We start from the raw sequence: 17,595 nt of genomic DNA on the forward strand, positions 1-17,595 counted from the left end.
TTTAAAGCTTTTAGCTTTTAACTTTTATGTTTTATGTCATTTTACACATTTCAAAAACTTATAATTACTTTGTTGAAAACTTCTATAAAATTAAATATTATAACCGGATACAACTAGTTTGGTTAAACATAACTCATAATGTATGTATGTTTCAAGCGACCTAAGCTAATCATCTAGACTTTACCTTGAGGAAGTAACAATAAACGCTAGGTCTTAAAATGAGCAACAACTTGTGTAACCAATACACAAAGAGAAAAGAGATAGGATCGCAAACAATATCAATAATAAAGTCTACTAATGAGAACAACAATACATGTTATCACTTCATATGTAAATTGTACCAACTAATTATCAAGTATGTGACCATATAAATGAACATAAGTATATATCATGGTTCCCCACTATGAATGTGAAGTAGACTTATGGAAATATATATTATGGTTCCCCATTGTGAATGTGTAGTAGGCGTATGTTTCCAAATAAAGATGGAGGCTTGTATTATTGATAACAAGAGGTAGTGTGGCTTCACCTCGTATATGCTTTGGGAGAAACACAATATATGATACGAAAATTTTAAAGAATAAAAATGAAAAAAGGATGATGTAGATTTTTACCATCTAGTCATCGAATGCGACTTAGTATCTTATTACAGAAGTCACATACCAAAGTCATATGATTCTATTCTTTGGTCAATTTGTGTATATGCAACTTGAATTCAAATGTATAAGTTGTAGAGAATTGTGCGAATTAACCGATACAAAAAGGGACTATAAAACTGGTTATATGAACTAATTTTGATTTTTGAGATATATATATATATATATATATATATATATATATATATATATATATATATATATATATATATATATATATATATATATATATATATAGAGAGAGAGAGAGAGAGAGAGAGAGATAGAAAAATGAATATATGGTTATTATGTACCTAAGTTTAGGTATACAACCTTTTAAACGACGTAGTTTTAAACAAAATAAATCCAATTTTATTTTCTCTTAGTTTTGCTTTAATATAATATATAATACTAATGAATTAAGTTCAATTATGGAATGAAAAAAATCAATTATATATATATATATATATATATATATATATATATATATATATATATATATATATATATATATATATATATATATAACTAAAGGTGTTTGAGATAAACTTGCTAAAACTCTAACCCAAATATAATAGATAGTTAAATACCTTAAACATAGAAAATGTACTTTGTCCGAATACAAGTCTACACTATAATACAATTTAAAATCTATGAATGTTTGAAAGGTCGGATTTTAGATTATTTTATGTCATATTTCAAATGTCTAAAATTAATGCTCGCTAAAAGCATTATTTTGAAAATAATGTTTATTTGGATTAATAAATCAAACTTAAGTCAATGCAATGATTCTTCTTAACTATGTGGTAATTTTTGTGATTGTCCTTATTGAAAGACAAATAAAATAGGTTAGAATTTAAAGGAAATCTTGATCATATTAGTGTTGTGTGCAATTATTAATTTTGAAGTTGTAGCGACTATAAAAGACCAAGTACAAACCTATATTGCAAAAACATAAAATATTTTGAAAAGATAAATGACCATTATTTTAAAATTGACAAAGTTTTAAAAATTGTCCCCGTGGTATGTAAATTTTTGGGGTTTTAGTCCAAAAACCCGAGTTTTTTTGATTCATGGTCCTTTTGGAGTGGTCTATAATTGGAATTGGTCCTCGGACTTAACTTCCGTTAACTTGTTGTTGTTAACCCCGTTATGTGCCTCTCATATGAGGGTATTTATTTGTCTTTTCACTTCTAAGGAACCATTTTTGCACCTGAAAAAAAATATCCCTCTTTTTCTTAAAAAATAAATTAATACCTATTTATTTTTTTTAATAATTAAAAAATAAAAAAGCTCTCTCTCTCTCTCACACACACACACATTTATCCTCATGGAAGTCGTCGGAGGATGAAATCGTAGTGGAGATGACTTCTATCATAAAATCCCCATTCTTCTAAACCTGTAACTGAAGCAAAAACACACAAGCGAGGTCGTCTGGTGGTGGATCAAAAATCAAAAAGCAGAGGCACCTTCGTTTTCATCCGATTGAAAAAAGAACAGACGAAGCAGCAAGAGAGGTTGGTTGGTGGTGGATCAAAAATAGCGAGGAGGGAGAAAAGGGTACGTCTAGATCGGCGACCCTTTGTGGGTTTACTCTTCATCATTGACGGCAACTGTGTTCACTGTCATCTGCGGTGGCGAGGGAGGTTACACTCCTCTTGTCTGACAGAAAACGAGAAAGGGAAAAGGGCCAAGGCGGATTAGCTACTTAAGAGAAGGTGTTTGGCTTTAAAGTCGACCGGTAAGGTGCAGGGTGGGATTGAAACCGATCTCCAACGATCTGACCTTTAATTGGGGTGTAGAGATTGAGAAGGCTAGTAACAGTCGCATGGTTGCTACGAAGGCATCTAGATTGTTCTTACTTTTCTGATCCAACAATTATGAGAGGAATTAGGTGTTTAGGGTTGTGTTTTCTTGACAATCCCACCTCTTTTTTGTTGTCGAGCTGATTTCATCTCCACCTCTAGTAATAATCAATTTAAACTTCTGATTTTGGTTTATATATGTGGTTAATATTCGGTTTAAGCTTCTGATTTCTAGTTGTGGTTTGATAGCTTTTGATTTCATCACTGATTTTACTTTATCGGTTATCCATGGTTTCATGCATGATGTTGATGTGGGAAGATGGGTTTTGCATAGGTTACAAGAGATTTGTGATGGAGTTGGTGTCGTCTCCTCCGACTCCAAAGAATGCTCCGGTGAGTAGAGATTGAATGTGGGTTTCAAGTTCAAGACATTGTGGTGGATTTGGAGCAGGAGGATTGTCGTGGATTTGTGTATTTGTGTTTAACATAGTAAACACACTCAAATGAAAGATATATATATATATATATATATATATATATATATATATATATATATATATACACACACATATATATAGGCTTAGTTTATTTTGTTTTTACTAAGTATTGTGTGCCAAAATGCACAAATTTGGACCAATGGATGAAATTAATCAATGAACATGATTTGAGGGTGTATGATATTACAATGGGGTAACATGTAGCATATAATCACACAATTTTAAGCAAAAGGGTATTTTGGACAATTAACTACATTTATAAAAGGAAATTTTCGGATTTTGAGGGATGATTAATTTTCCTAATTTAAAAGAAATCTGAATTTTTTAATTAATTCAATTTCAATTTTTTACCGATTTTATTCTATCAGAATATTATTTGTTAGAATGATGCTCTTTCAGAATTTTATTCTAATAGAATATTATTTTGTTAGAATGATGCTCTTTCAGAATTTTATTCTAATAGAATATTATTGAAGAAAAATAAAAATTTTGAATCAGATGTTGAAAAATAACAACATTCTAATATATATTCTTATACATCCAAACTTAAATACAAATTCATACATATTCTTACAGACTAAAATCTTTATACATTTTAATATAATTATACATATTCTAAAAGAATATCAAGGTCTTCAACGCCTTCTTCCAGTTATTCCTATCACAAATACAACAAAAACTAATAATTGTTAAAAAAAACATATTACTTACAATTAACTATCACTTAATATATTCTGATAGAATACATAGAATATGATATAATGCTTATAATACATTCTGGCAGAATACATCGATTTTATTATGATAGAATAAATTCTGATAGAATATATAGAATACATTCAAAGGTATTGTATTTACAGCTAGTAATTCCGACAGAATGCATACCACAAGGTTAAATTCTTTAAATACTTTTTCAGGCATTTCAACAAACACTTGTTAGACATTATCATCAAACAAGCCAAAAACCATATTTGATTTACTTGCAATAGTTTACATATAAACATAATTTCTAGCAACATGATTTAGAATGCATACCACAAGGTTCAAAGAGTAAATTAATTTGTGTTGATGAAAAATAAAAAGGCACAAACAACCTAGAATTGTATTCCATAACCGAAAGAAAAACAAAATATATGGCATACTCATTAAAGCATAGAAACGTGGTTTTCATATAAGATTTGAAAACATTATTTTGTAAGAAAGAAGAGCATCCACATAAAAGAAATTGAAACTTATCAACTTGAACACATGAATAAAGAATGTTACTTACATTATAAGGCCCTGATACAAGAGCTGGAACCATACGAACTAACATCTTTTTCTATGCTTCCTTCTAACTGAAAGTGACTCATTAAGCAAGAAAGAAAAAATTTTGGAATAAGTAACTAAAGTTCACTGAGACATTTTAACAAACAGTTGGTGTGCAAATCGGAATATTTTCAATTCCACCAACAGTTCACTAAGACAGCAAGTTGGAATATTTTCAATTCTACATAACTAAAGAACTTACTGTCTAAATATGACATTTTTTAACAAAAAAGAAAAGTTACCCGGATCTGATCGATGGTGTGTGCCATGTGTCTCGTTACTAATCTTTGTAGAAAAATCAATCATATGTCGTGAAGATGATGACTGTGTTGCATGTAGTATATGAAGATGATGAAGAAAATGTCGACGACGGCATAGGGTTAATTATTTGGAGACTTGAAAATGATAAGGTTTATAAAAAAAAACTGCACACGTGATTTAAGGGACCACCATTCGACTTCCCTCAATCGTTTGATGCCTTCTCGATTTGATGAAGACGACGATGAGGACCGAAGTCCCTTTCTCAGCCCACCCTACAAATATATTTGACCCTCACTAGTTCCCTTGATTTTTGACTGCTCCCATTCGATCGTTCCTTATTCCCGATCAGTTGAAGAAGACGCATCCCCTCTTTGTGCATTTAGGGTTGTGGATATAATGATTTTAAATAAGCAAAACAATAGTAGACGTGATTTAAGGGATATACCAAATATATAAGAATTTATTTTTAGTTTATAAAAACAAAATGACCCATCTACCCTTTTTTTACATTAATGATTTATTTATTTTTCTTGAATTCTTATTGGTGCATTTAGGCACACAATAGTTGCTAAAAACATTTGAACCTAATTCTATATATATATATATATATATATATATATATATATATATATATATATATATATATATATATATATATATATATATATTAATAAAAAAAAGAGGGATATATTTTTTTAGGTGCAAAAATAATCCCTTAGAAGTGAAAAGATAAATATACCCTCATGTGAGAGGCACATGAGGGAGTTAATAGCAACAAGTTAACTGAAGTTAAATTCAGAGGCCAATTCCACATACAAACCACTCCAAAACGACCATGAATCCAAAAAACTTGGGGTTTTGACTAAAACCCCAAAAATTTACATACCATAGAAACCATTTTTGCAATTTTTTCTTTAAAATTTAAGTTTGCTCCCACAAATTATAATCCTTGTTGAAAAGTTTCATTTTCAAATTTTAAATCATACTTTCTTTCTATATCGAGATGATCTCGGTATTACTAAAATTTGTGAAAAGCTAATATATTTTGGTCCGTTGCATGAATAAACCCCAAATCAAAATAACAAGTTAAACATATCAAATATGTTTGTATAATCGATTTACATACTTGTTAACTGCTTTTTATATATTTTAAACTAGTTTATAACCCGTGGGCACCACAGATTAAAAAAGTAAAAATAATTTTAATTAAATTATAAAGTAATTATTGAGCAATAATAATAAAAATTAATAATTTAATAAATTAGACAATAAATATTACAAATAAATTTTTTCTTGATGTGTTTGATATGTGTAAAATGGAGGAGTGAATTAGTGGAAATTTAATTAATGAGAAAAAACCTTAGAATGACAAATGATAAATGACAAATAATTAATGTAAAGCTCTAATTGATTGACACGTGGTAAATATGCTACTTTTTTATTAGGTAGGAAGATAACTGGTTTATTATGAATGATTATAATTTTTTTTTTATCAATGTAATAATATATTTCTTCTAGATAAAATCAAAGTTATATACATTTAAATATAATTTAGACCGATATTGAAGCATCTAAATTATTTTTTAAAAACTTAATTTTATCATTTTTAATTACAAATTGCACCTATCACAAAGCTATAACAATAAAACTAGAGATTGTATGCACGTAATGATATTATCATTATATATTAGTGATTTTTTATTTTTATATTATAGTTATATTAAAAATATACATAGTCAGTCGTACACACACGGGTAGACCCGTAGATCGCTCTAAACACATGGTCCTTTTCCTTATGGGGAACCACGAGACAGCACAAAACATGCCACCACAACTTCAATTAATTTGATATTTTTAAGTTGCATAAAAAATTATTAAGTTTATTTTCTTGTCAGAATCATTAGTTAAAAAATGCACGATTAGCAGATTTTCAGTATTTTTATATTTATAATAACTATTGGCATAAGAAAGCAAATCAAATAAAACGTAGAAAATATATTGTGGATCTATTCGTATATAAAATAATCAAAAAGATATACAATATTGATGTTTTTATGAGTTAATCGTGACAACCATCTTAAAATGATGAATATATAGAACCACCTATGGGACGATTGTTGTATTTTCTAGCATATGATACAAAGGAACACTTGATATGCAAAAAGATTTCTTGAATTCTCGATAAAGTTTTTGTAACAAAAATTATATTGAGAAAAATTAACCAAATGTTAGAATTTTAGAAGTTAGCAAATTGACAAATTTTTAATTGTCTCACATAGGTTTGCCTTTAATTTTGGGACGGCTTTAGGTCAATGGATGAGCCAAACCTACACTCACGCCTAACTGGGTTGGGGTCACAATATGCGATGTTAACGCAATGGATAATTTAGGTGCATCCCACATCTTTGCAAGTAGTTGGGGAACTTTTACTTTTAGCAAGGTTCGGCTTGCAACGACTTGATTAGTGTTGAGCTCGTGGAAGCTTCTAGAAGCCTCCAGAAAACACGACTTAAGAGTAAGGTGTCACGACTAGTGTTTAACCTAGTCAAACTACGTGACACATAGTGAGCCATGTTAGGGTTTTAATGTCACAAATCCATGTTTTAGGAGTGTCCTAGGGTTTATGCGACTATAAATACATATCTCCTGGAGTCATATACAAACATCTAATAATCGTTATAAAAAATTCAGTGCTCAAGGAATTAATAGTATTTTTTTTTTAAATGCAAGAAAGATGTCGTAAGTACAATATCATCTAGATGGAGAGTAAATAAGGGATAACACATAATAATAAATGAAAATAGATTAAGCACAACTAAGTAGAAACACAACGCAATACACAAACTTGGCAAACCAATAAATATATAAGGAACCTATTTAAGGGCAAAAGATCTACATAAAAGGTTAACATAGTCAGGTTTTGTTTGGTCAACTAAGCTAGAAGGATATATATATATATATATATATATATATATATATATATATATATATATATATATATATTGTAAGTCATTGAGAAACAAACCACTTTGATCGTCTAAACGATGGGTCAACCAATGGAAAGAACAAAACTCTTGAGCATACAAGATCTTTTAAAAATTTCTTATAGTCTTGTTTATCATTTCATAGTAGTAAAGTTATTTGGTGATAGTATCATAGATCCACAACTTAACCGACCAACCGAGTTTTTGCCATTCATAGTCACTAATGGTTTTAGGGCTTAAGGATATGTGATGATGGTCTAGAACACCAAAACTCATGTAGTAGTTTCTAAAAGCTCTTCTCTTGCATCATACAAGGTCTAGGTTCATAGGAAGAACCACCTAGAGGTTCGTAATACGAAATAGTTTTCAGTATTTTTCATGAATGATTAAAAAAAAAAAAAAAAAAAAAAAAAGAAAAGAAGAAGATGATGATAGTAGTTAGAGCAATCTTCATTGATAAGAGATGGAAGAAAATTTATAAGTAAGACGATTCAGATAGGGATAAAAAAAAGGGAATGCAAAGATTAACTATGCTACTATGCAATTTAGTATATTTCAAAAACTAAATTGTACTATTATTAGAGAAAGAATATAGAGACCTAAACAAATCTAACCATAAAAGTTAAGTTTTTTTTTTTTTTTCTTAAATTTAGACAAAATTAAAGGTTTTTCACCAAATAACTATTAATTTTGTAGGTCTAACCTGCATGGATCAATCTGTGAAATACCTTAAATGTCATCATTTTGAAATAAAACAAAATAAATCATTGTTTTAATTTGAAAAAAGAAGAAGACAAAAAAATTTGATTTACAATTTTATTATTCGACTGTAAAGACCATTTTCATAATAAAAAGAAGTTATTTCCAAAACAAAGTATTAATATTGAGAGATGTTTTAAAGAAAATATAAATAAACCTAAAGAAAAATAAAACAAAATGCTTTATATATCAAATGACCATTTTATAAGGCCAAAACTCATTTTATATGGCCTACCTAATTAGCAAGTTATTTGAGGAAAACATTTAATTTTATATTGATTTCAAAAAGTTTTAACTTTTCTTTTTCTTAGATTTATCTTTTTCTAGAGAATATATGCAACAATACAATTGTAGATTGAAACCTCCTTAACTTTATAACTTAAAAAACAAGTTCAGGCAAATTGCTAGCATCATATGTATTTCATCATTATACAAACAAGTAGGTTAAAACAAAGATACTTCCATTAACAGTTACCTAAGGACTCAACTTTAGTGTGTCCAACTCAAAACAGATATAGTAACATCATTTCGTTTGGTTCTTCCTATTTTTTTATCACTATTAAAGATGAATTGTAAGCTGAATTTTATTCAACTTCACCGCTTCAAAAACAAACAAATTCAAACAAATTATAAGCATCATATATATTTCACCATTAAATAAACAAGTTAAGAGATTGGATACTTACATTAACATTTATCTCGAAGATCTAATGCGGTAAAAAAAATCTATAACACCTTAACTGTGATTTAAAAGTAAATATACTTTTCAAATTAACTTGAGTACAAACATAGTCATAATGGCGTACTTTACAACTTATGGAGATATAGCATCTGAAATCATAATTGTTAGTTGTGAGTTTAACTTAATGAGAATGTACAATGGTTTAACTGCAATATTTAAACTTTCAAACCTTATCAAAAGCAAACAATAAAAAGATTGAAAGGAATTTCTTAAGTAAATCTTGGGATCTTCCATATTACAGACCAAGTCTTTCAAAACAAAATTAAAAACTCTCAATAAAAAATTGAACTCACGAATATAATAAGTAATTTGTTTGATTAGTAAGTTTGTTGGATGATCAACAATGGTTAAATCCTAACAAAAAAATATATAAAACTCACTTAAACAAATTTGAAAAGTAGTCCAATGTGAGAAAAAAAAATGTGACGATAACCATATACACAAGATATATACAAACGTTTTAAAATTTTAATAATAAAAGATTAAAAACAAAACAAAATAATTTGTCAATAATTTTTTCTAATAAAAAAACTAAAAAATACATAAAATTTGTTATCATCCTATTGTAAATAAAACAAAAGTTTTTAATTTGAGTGATTTTAGTAAAAAAAAAATGATACCTAATCATTGTGACAAGCTAAACTGTAAAAAGAAGGTAATAGTGTTTTTAGTAATAATTTTTGTTTTTAAAATATTGTGGCTTTAATACAAAAAGGGGTTGGCTAATAAGACATCCTATTTTACCATTTAGACAACCCTAATTAATGTTTGAAATGTTTTTATTGATTGAAATTGCATTGTTATAAATCTGCAAAAATAAATAAAATATGATTGTTATTATGTAGTTATCCAAAAACCTAGTTTATTTATTTTACAAGTAAAAAGTGGACCGACAATCAATTATATTTCTTATCCACTTTGAAGAAGGGATAATTACTTGAAAAAGTAAACAATTATATGATTTGTACATATTTGATCCCTTAATTTTTTTTGGTGCTATATTAACCCTTACACTTGTTTATTTGTTGAAAACATACCATTATAATTGATCATTGTGATCAAGTTGAATTTTCTAGAAAAAATATGATTTTTTCGGCGAATGTATGAATTTGTCGGCGAAGCTATGAACACATCTGATGAGCTTTGTGAACGTCTTCATGGAATACCACCTGAAATCAAACCCTAGGTTTGTGTTCTTGTTCTTAAAAAGATTTATGAAACAACTTGAACTCAAAGCCGTAATGGGAATCGATTCAAGGAAAAGACCTCATCAGAAATCGAAGCTGATGAAGAGTTTGGTCTCGATTTTCTGGTCTCGATTGCAATAATCTAAGGTTGAAGAAACATCAGGAAGTTTCTCATCTCCATTAACAAGCCTGCAACACATCCATTAACGAGCCTACAACACGTCCATTAACGTACCTGCAACACCTCGATTTTCTCCATTAACGAACCTACAACACCTCGATTTTCTGGAACCCTCCATCTTCCTCGAGTTTAAACCCTTCATCCATGGCAGATTTCAATTTTGTTTCTAGAACCCTCTATCTTCCTCGAGTTTAAACCATTCAACCATCGAAGATTTTGATTTTTGTTTATGGAAGCCTTCATCTTCTTCGAGTTTGAACCCTAACTTGTTTTTAACGATGAACAAACTCTAACAAAAATCAAGTATTTGAATCATTTTGTGTGTGTGTTCTTCAACAATGAACACATAAAAAAATATATGTATGAATCTGGAACAAAAGATAAGAAAAAGAGAGAAAGAGATAAACAAGAAATCTTAAAAATGTGTCAAGAACTCATCTTGCCAGAAAATCTATTTTGGCCCAAGTAGATGACCGAAAAATCATACTTGGCCGGAATTGACGTTGGAAACCGAAAAAACCCGTCTATTATTAGTCATAATGGTATGTTAAAAAAAAAAAAAAAAACAAGTTTAATGGTTAACGAAACATCAAAAAAATTTAAATGATCAAATATATGGACAAGATATAGTTACTTATCCTCTCACTCATAATTCCTTTGAACAAATACATATTTGACTAGGAAACTGCCATATAATGTCATAGTATTGAGATAACATATAGTCTCAATTCATAATTCCTTTGAACAAATACATATCGACAAGGAAACTGCCATATAATGTCATTTGAACTCTTTTTGTATTGGAATTTATGTTTATGTTTAGTTCATTAAAGTTAACGTTAAATAAGTTTTCAATTTATAATCTTATTTACTTTTATTTTATTTGCTATCAACAAGGCAACCTTGGTTGTTTTCTCTTTATAGATCTTTGTATATTTTTATTAGTTGACATGGTAGTATTCGATCCATCTTTTATAGTTGTCTGGTATGGTTTTCTTGATTCGTTTATGTATTCTGTTTTGATTTGTTTGATTTTTTCGTTCTAAATGTTTCAATTGTTTCTGTTATTTCGTTACTTTCTGGTTTGTTTTGTTCGCTTTTCGTCGATTTTCTCGTCGTTGTTTATAATATTGTGTCGTGAAAATACCTTTTAATCGATATTTTCGATACGATTTTGTGAATCACGCCGCGAACATGGGGCTGTGACAGTTGACGATTTTGGGTATGATTTTTTGATTCGTTCTGCATTTCATTTCGTTTAATTTGTTCGATTTTTTCAATGTAGAGGGTTTTGATTATTGTTTTATACGTATGATACATAAAAAAAATTGTGATGCAATTGGTGAAATTGCGTCGCCTTTCGATAGTGTTCATCGTCATTACTATTCATCGTTTGGTATTGTTCATTGTTAGTTCGTTTTGGTTATTGTTTCAAGTTTTGTTTGGTTGTTGTTAGTGTTTGTCCATGTTCATAGTTGGTATTAGGTTGCTTTTATTATATTTTTTCTTTCAATTATGAAACCTAGTCGAAAGTTTTATTATATTTTTCTTTTGTTGTCGAAGTTCTTGAAAACATTCGTCGTCGAAAGTTTCCTACTCTTGTTATTTCTAATATTTCCGGTTCAGTTCATGTTTTTTTTTGTTGATTTTGAAAGCTTTTTTAAAAAAGAGGTTTATTAATTTAAATGATTAGTCTAATCAAGGCCATCATATTGTTCCTAAGACTATTTGGAGTGGGCAACGCCCACTCCCGTTATTGTGTGTCATAACACGTGATAACGCCCATGAACACCGCCTCTCCTTCCCGATATTGCGTGTTAAAGACATTCTTGTTGCTTTCCGTTACAACCATAACATTTGGTAACAGTGTTTTCTTGTTTTTTCTCCTTGTAACGTGTCCTCCCACGATCTTACAATCACTCACTGATGCAGCCCTCCTACAGTCTTCATTGTTATGGTCCTCACTTAGTCTTTATTGTTATGGTCCTCCCATGGTCTTTCATACAGGTGTCATGGTTTTCGTATGATCTTTCATACAGGTGTCATGGTCTTCCTAGTCTTTCATACAAGTGTCATGGTCCTCCAATGGCCTTTCATGCTAATGTCACAAAGACAGTCTAGAAACCTACATAGTGTAGTGAGAAAACTCACTTCACACTCGCAGTCAACAACTATAGCTCGAAAAGTCGAGAAACTGGTGATACAATCCACTCCAATACTTGCAATTTGACCAAAAGAAAATACCCAGGGTCAAACTTTATTATACACTCCAATACTTGCAATTTGACCAAAAGTCAGGCAAGTTAACGCCAGTTGACACCCACGTCGTTGCCAACCCATGGCCACATCGTGGTTATCTAACTCAATCGTGATCAAATTATGCTACCACGTCGTGGCAGGCATGCCACCACGCCGTGACAACGTCTAAGAAAAACAGTCACAAAGTCCTCCATTGCCACGTCGTGGCACCCATCTTGCCACATCATGGCTACTACACTTGGACAGCTTAATGGAATTAGTCCTTAATATGTTAAGCCCATTGTTCATACTTTCCAATAAACTTCTTGGGACCCTAATGGTCCATAATAATCCAAACTTTATGGACATGTATGACCATGCATGTCATTCACCCACCAAGGTCAAAATATGAGAAAATGACCTAAATGTGCGTTTGGTACAGAGAAATGGAATTGCAGCAGAGAATGGAAATGCAGAGAAAGAGAATTAAGCGAGAGAAATAGAATTGACTCTCCTTTTTGGTAGAACTGAGAATCCACTACAAAAATGTTTTTGAGAGAATCATTTCTCTTGTTTGGTTGTATTAAGTAATGAAATGGAAATGAGTTTTTTTACCTTGTTTATACATTTTCAAACAACATTTTTTGTAAAAATGGATTATGATTTACATCTTAATTAGTCAAAATATGTATCTTTTATGATTTTAATTTTTCACTTTAACATTAATTGCTACCAAATAATTTATTTTCTAATCAATTAATATTATTTTATATACATATTGTATTAGAAAACATATTTCTAATATAAATAAATAAATTACAAATAGATTTTAAAGAAATATGAAAATCATAAAATTCAAAAACTATGTCCAACATATGATATGCAAAAAAGTAAAATTCAATATTCCTAACAACTAAAAAAGATAACTATGTCTAATATAGAATGAGCAAAGGGTCAACTTCAACATTCGTAAAAATTAAAAAAACAAAAATCATAACTTAAAATAGTCTAATCATCATATTGAGTCATCCGCAATCATTTGCATGTAACAAATCTTTTCTTCTTCCGTCATCTTAAAAAATGATCACGCACGAAATTGATCTTTATTAAATATGTCAATCGCCTTAATTTGTTGTTTGACATTGATATTTGGCATGTGTTGTATATCTTCGATAACTTTATCAATCATATCATATGCTTCCTTATTTTCTTGTCTTCCTAAATTGTATATTGTTTCAGTAAGTTTCTCACAAACCTCCTTGAAAGTATCTTTCATTTCTTTCGCTGCTTCCTTATAAGAGTTATCAGTGTCATCAGATGGATGTCTTTTGCGTTTACTATTGACACGATCAGTTTGTTGTGTCTCTTCAACAATATCTTCCAACCCTTCCACATCAACAGATGAGTTTCTTTGTGTCTCTTCAATCACATCTTCTTCTCCAAGATCAGTAGCCCTATCCTTACCAAAGATTTTACAGAGGTTATCGAATTGGGGAAATGGTTTATCGCGAAAACATGCAGTACCTTTATGATTCTACAATAAATATAAAAAAATAATTGGTTAGTATAAATTTACAATCTATATTAATGATGCTAAAAATACTACAAACATAATCATTATAGTACATTTATGTACTCATCCCAAACTTTAGCATCGGCTGTAACACCACATTTATCCGTATCCCAGCCGAATCCACTCGTGTTTGTTCCATATATCATATCGTGTACGATGTTGAAATGGTTTTTCCATGTCTTCATCCTCGATTTAATATGAGGCCTTGCTTTCAAACCCAAGTTAGGAAGACTTATGTGACAACCCGAACCTTTTTCCTTACCATTATCCGATTTCCGTTAATAAAATTTGAGTTTTATTGAGTTTCCGTAGAATTCCTTTGGTATGGAAAATCATCGGGTTTTATATTATTGAATTTTATATATAAGTCGGAACCAAAAAACGCGCGAAAAACCCGAATTTCCTTCAAAATAATCAGTTTTCGGCCGGTGTGGTGTTTCACAGCCACAAACCCATTTACGGCCATAAACCGATCATGTCTGGACCCCACCACCGACCATACCTCAGTCTATATACATGGAACCCCCACCTTCATTTGAACCTTCTTGGCTAAGAACTCTCTCATTTTCCCTCTCTATCTCTCGACCGTAAACCCCAAAACAACCTCATTCCTTCCGAAAATCATCAAGAAAGCACCTTTATAGGTTGTTTTAGAGCATCTAAAACGCGTTTTCACCGAATCCAACATCATTGTTCTTCATTTTACGGTCGTACACCCTTCAAATCTTCAAATCTTCAAAGGTCGCAAATAGTTCATGGCCGTAAACCCTTTAAGAGGCTGTTGACAACCTTAAACCCTTCAAGAGGCTGTTCACGACCGTAAGCCCCCTTCATGGCTGCAAACCCGTTCTAAGTGGTGAATTAGACTGAAAACCCTCTTTTCTTGATTCAATAAAGTCTCGGTAACATTCCTTAACCAAAAGCAAGTGTTTTTCTAACACATTATCTAACGAAATTGCTAATTTAGATACATATAATGTATTTAATTGTTATTAGGATTCCGTTAAGTGTCACATACAACAACTCGAGGGTCTTCATTTCCAGTTCGTTGATTTGATGCTTGCACACAAATAACAGTGAGTTTATACCCCCTATATTTTCCGAGCTTTTTAATGTTTTAATGGGGGGAATAAAAGTAAAAACTCAAGAAATCTTGTGTTTAAAAATATAATTTGGTTTATTATATTTTCCTATCATTAGCATGCATCGAACATAGAACTACTAAACATGATAAATATCATTATCACTAGACTTGAAATCAGTTTTCCAAAACATGTTAAGATACATTTGCAAACACAGTTTTTCAAACAGGAAAACAAACTTATGAATTTTGAAATAAAAGGTACTATTTTATAATAATTCATGTTAATAACAAAAAGGGGTTTTCATAGTATTATTCATGGATTCGTTGAGAGAACTACAATGTGAGACACGTCTTCTAGGAAGGCTACCCCTTGTAACCAGAGTCACCTGGAGGGAGAGCGTGAGTTTGTGTATAGATCTATACGAGAGTGACAATCCCGTACCCTGACTATTAGCTACAGTCTACCAAGGGTTACAAACGTCATTCAGTTCACGATGTCCGAAGTACGTCATAATATTTATTGTCTATAATATGGTTATAAGAACTCACTGGGGAAATAATGATCTGTTCACGTAATAATGTACTTAACAATCGATCATCAAGGTTAATAACTAGGGGATTACTTAGTATATGCAACAGGGTGATACGAAATTAACCTCTGACATGCAGTGGGATGCGTGTTTTCCGCATCATTCCATGTTCCTTGTTTGGTTGTGGGTTTAGGGCAGAATCACCCAATCGACTGCCTGTTCGATCTTGATTTCTATAGCTCGTATGTACTAAGTGATCACCGGAGGGTATTAACAACACTTTCAGTATACATAGCAATACATTTTTAACTAGTTTTATTTATGTAATAAAACTACTATACGTTACTGGTGGTAGCCAGGGTTTTCAAATAGAGCAATGCTTAAACAACATAAGTATGGTAGATACTTGTACTCTTCGATTTGGAATAGATAAGTCAATAACTTACACTTAGGGAAAATATAGGATTTTCCAGGATAAACATCAGTACTTTAGAAACAGTGGGATTATTATTCAATTATCGAATATTCATTTTTATTCTATAAATCCTTAGTCTATACAGCCGAGTTACGTATTAAGAATATTTGATAGGTTGTGGAATGTGTGGTTTCTGCCTCATTCCATGTTCCTTGTTTGGTTGTGGGTTTAGGGAAGATCCACACAATTAACAGTCTATTCGATATTGGTCCATACATAACTAGTATGAACTAAGTAGTTATAGAAGGAATGGGTTTAATCAAGCTTTTCATAAGAAAATATTGGATTTTCTTGAGGAACAATATCAACAGATACCAAAGGACCAATACAGTTAAATCTGTAAGTATCTAGTGAATACTTGAGGGTTATATACTTGAAGATCCGACTTGCAGTGGGATGTGTGACCCCACCTCATTTCCTGTTTCTTGTTTGGTTGTGGGCTTGAGGCAGAACCACACAATCGATTGTTTGTCCGATCTGGATTGTATATGATTTGTGTACACTAAGTACTCGCAGGAGGAACTAGTAAGAATCATATGTTTTTACTTAACATTCATTACATAAGAAAATTTAAGGTTTTCTGGAGAAACACAACGCAGTTTTCGAAAGGACACAGAACAGTTTTCTAAAACAAACGCTTATGAACTCACCAGCTTAATGCTGATACTCTTTCAAAACCTACTTGTATTCTCAGGACATTAGTAGACATGTACACGCGTCGGGTTCAAGAAGATGGAACATAGTAGGTTCGAGTCTTTACTTGTTATTTACTTTTGGAGTCATTTGTTTATGATTCGAAAACAATGTAAACATTATACTTTTAATACAATGGTTGTTGTTGGTTGGATTGTTATTATTCAATTGTTGTGATACTATATATGATGTCATCCGCTCCCGAATGTTTCGCCATTTCGGTTGGGGGTGTAACAACTTACATCTAGTAACTGTTGCACCGCCTTCAAATAAACAGGTTTGAATCCGTTGTCAGCACCACCATACTTTCCGAATACATGTAACTCCAACAATGTTTCAATCAACTTTGCATCTTCTTTGGTAGTCCATGTGTGTTTGCTTCGCCCTGCCACGCCTGCAAAAAAAAAAAATAAAGTAGATGCTTGAAATAGTAATTTAACCATTAAACATAATACTATCACACCAAATAATGAATACAAAAGACAACAATCCTAACAAAAAATTGATGCCATTTGCCATATATGTATTATTATTGAATTAAATATGAAAAGTTGAAAATCTAAATTACTTATAGGTATTTGTATAAAAGTGCACATATGAATTTGAAAATTAATGCATAATAAAACACCTTTGTCGATATCAG

The sequence above is a fragment of the Lactuca saligna genome, chromosome 3 (assembly GCF_052625555.1).
Source record: "Lactuca saligna cultivar CGN05327 chromosome 3, ASM5262555v1, whole genome shotgun sequence".
Taxonomy (NCBI): domain Eukaryota; kingdom Viridiplantae; phylum Streptophyta; class Magnoliopsida; order Asterales; family Asteraceae; genus Lactuca; species Lactuca saligna.